Raw genomic sequence first — 3,654 nt, 5'->3', positions numbered from 1 at the left:
AAGAGTTTTAGAATTATAGTTTCTACCATTTTATTCTTAGGTTTAGGTATATTTTCCTTGATTATGAGAAGGTGGTCTTACGTATTGCATGGAAAACCTGTTTTGGTAGAAGTGGCAGAGAAATTTATTTATTACCCAAGCCTTGTTTCCTTTTCCTCCATGCAAACAGTTAGATATTTCCCAGCTTCACATTTAGTTACACGGGGGCCATATGACTGAGTCCCCAGTCAAAGGAACATGAGCAGAAGTGGTATGTGCCACAGCCACATCTTCCAACTTTGCTACTTATTCCCTCAAGTGCAGAAATCTCTGAGGTCTAAGAGTCTCTAGTTAAAGATTCCTGGTTCCCTTAATGCATGGAGCAAAGTACCTCTGACATAACTCCACTGTCTCTTGAATCAACACACCAGAATATTTGTGACAAATACATCCTTACTTGGCGAGCCAGTGAAATTTTCGTTTGTGTTTTTCAGCAGTATTTGTAATTTACTCTGACTAATACAGTTTCTAAGGATTAATGAGGTGAGATGCTACCGTCCATAGTTTTTACATATTTTAATAAGCTCACTTTCCTCTACAAAAACCTGGGATCATTGATATTATCATTTTATAAACAAGTAAACAGTTCAAGAGAGGAAAAGGCTCAGAGGACAGAGAAGACTCAAAAAAAAAAAAAAAGAGCCTCATCTCAAATTTTAAAAGGTGGATATAATATGTAAATGTTAATCCTGAATAAGACTTAAGAAATACATCTTGTTTTTCCTAGTTTCTTTACAAAAGTTGAAATGAATGCTTCATGGATATAAATGAATGGTATAAAGTCACCTAAACAGGTGGAGGCAGAGCTAAATTAATAACTTTGATCTCTCAAATTTGGTCCAGTGCTTATTCTGACATGACATATTATGTCATTCTGGGAGACTATCGAAATTCCTGGAGAATGTTTGTAATCTTTATTTTCTTGGGAAGTTTAGTGAAATTCAAGCCTGCAAAGAATTGAGCACAAAAAAATAAAATAAAATAATAAGAAGAGGAATTGAGAAGGAAGTGAGAATTTAGTAAGCCTTACTGGAATTTAAGGGATATCATCAAAATCACTAGCTGCTTTTTCTATCCCCCACTTTAAAAAATTCCCAAATTAGGTATAGTCACATGTCAGCCAAAGACGGCTGCTCTAGGATGAGTAGAGCAGAGATTGTAGTGAACTTGGGGTGGTGGAAGAAGACCGGGGGAGGCACTGGCTGCTGGGAGAGGCAGAGCGTAAGGCTCAAGATGGAAAATCATCAACCAGATGATATTGTCAAGGAAAACTTAACAATTTTAGATATAATAACCAAAAAAGTTATATACCTCCCAGAAGCAGAAAGGAATCTACTTATACACGGAACAACATTTATTGGACTTAACGCTGCTCTCTGTGGCCTAATAGCAAACAGTCTTTTTTGACACATCTTGAATGTGACACAGGCTCCTATAGCTGCTGGCTTACCAATGGAAGTGATCCCTTTTTTGATAACGCATGTATCTTACAACGGCTTTATAAGTTTACCTTTGAGTACGGGTGATCTGAATTGTGAAACCCGTACAGTAACATGGGGTGGATTGGTTGGTCTCGTTTTTGGTGGTCTGTACCCTGTTTTCTTGGCTCAACCCAGAAATGTTGGCCTAGTAGGCAGGTATAAATGAGCCCTACTACCAGAGAAAAGAAACATCCTAACTTACTGAATTAGAATTTCTAAGCCTGTCTTTAGAAAGATGTTATTTCCCATTTTGCTCCAGGCTGTGTTTGCAGTATATGCTGAGTCTAGACAACATAAACCATTTATAAAGGCCCTTTGATTACCTGAACCTGGCCTAAAGGTTCACTGACTTAAACAAATATGTACACCAAAATAAAATGGTAAAAATAAATAAACAAATAAAATAAAATAAAAATAAATAAATAATTCCCAAATTACTCCATCTAGGGCAAATCTTTTAACCATTGGGTTCAAGCACGGTGTTTTACGTATGTGTGAGCATCCTGGGGATTGTAGAAGGAACCTGTAAGTCTAGAGTTCTAGACTGGTTTTCATCATATATCAGCAGCTTCATCCATTTACCCAAGTATGTTATGTAAATATTAGTCTTTTCCATGCATTCCATGACAAGAAAAGGAATTGGATTAAGCACTGCTATAGGGAAACTCTGATGCTCTGGCAAAGCTACAATTGGGACTATAAGTACCACAAGAACCCTATCTGATTATAAGAAAGAAGAAATGCAATATATTTCTTTAAAATAGAGGTTAGGAACAAGCAGTTTGTGTTCTCCCAACAGTTAATGAATCTCAGTCGTGGAAGCAATGACTTATCAACAAAGACATATTAACCTTTAAAGTTTAAAATACCCACTCAGTGTGTATTTTAATACAGGAGTTGGCAAACTATACTTAGCCAAATCCAGTTCACAGCTTGTTTGTGTAAAGTTTCATTAAAACACATCCATGTCTGTTCATTTATGTATTATCAGTGCCAGATTTCTCACTACTACAGCAAAGTTAAGTAGTTGGGGAAAAGACCATATGGCCTACAAAGCCTAAAATATTTGCTATCTGGCCACCTATAGAAGAAACTTGTCAACCCATGTTTTGATCCATCAAGATCTAAGTTCTCTATTTCATACTTATACATCTAGGTCATATCAGATTAATAATCTATGTTTTGATCTTTACTTTCAACCACAAAGAATTAAAGATACTATTTTAAAATTTTAATTATTTGAGGATAATCCCACAGTAATAAAAATTATACATAGGGTATATCATGATATGCTCTGATACTTATATTTCAGGAGAAATCATTTCAACTATATAGAGACTGATGAAGATTAGCAAATTTTGGGTTGATGTTATGAAAAAGTAATAAAAATAAGTTTTTGACCATTAGAAACAAATGGCCAAGTTGAGTCACTGATCTCCAATAAGCTGAACACTACTTTTTAAGTACTGTTTTAACATCTTTTTATGCAAACTAAGAAAAATGTGGGGTTTTGGGCCGGCCCGGTGGCGCACTGGATAGTGCACCGCTTGGGAAGCGCGGCGGCGCTCCCGCCCGAGGGTTCGGATCCCATATACAGACCGGTTCCCGCTCACTGGCTGAGCGAGGCGTGGGAGCAACACCGAGGGTTGCGATCCCGTTGCCGGTCCCGGTCCAGTACGGGGGCGACACTGAGGGTTGCGATCCGTTGCCGGACACGGAAAAAGACAAAAAAAAAAGGAAAAGAAAAATGTGGGGTTTCTTTTAAAGATTAAATAATGCACTTTGTGAAAAAGTTGCCTCAGTTTACTTAATCCCATAAAACAGACGAGCAGCTTCTCTATATTTATTGGTACTAATCCCGCAATAAATTTTGTTTTCTGTTCACTTTTGTTTGTTTTGGTTTTGGTTTTTACTTGGTTTGAGACTAGTCGTTTTTTGAATTAAGTGTTTTAATTCTAAAAGGTCACTGAAGGCAGAGCAAGTACCTACCCATCTGTGTTAGCCAGGGTTCTCCAGAGAGACAGAACCAATAGGATATGCATATAAATATATGAAAGGGGATTTATTAGGGGAACCAGCTTACAAGATTGTGAAGGCTGAGGAGTCCCACAATAGGCCATCTGCAAACTGAATG

The 3,654-nt window shown here is 37.3% G+C and overlaps 1 pseudogene; it reads left to right on the top strand.

Moving 5' to 3' along the window:
* Positions 1-1,272: 1,272 nt before the first annotated feature.
* On the top strand, positions 1,273-1,869 carry LOC103595315 (annotated as a pseudogene).
* Positions 1,870-3,654: the final 1,785 nt, after the last annotated feature.

Source organism: Galeopterus variegatus, unplaced genomic scaffold (genome assembly GCF_000696425.1).
Source record: "Galeopterus variegatus unplaced genomic scaffold, G_variegatus-3.0.2 Scaffold1743, whole genome shotgun sequence".
NCBI lineage: Eukaryota > Metazoa > Chordata > Mammalia > Dermoptera > Cynocephalidae > Galeopterus > Galeopterus variegatus.
This window is presented reverse-complemented; position numbering and strand designations above follow the sequence as displayed.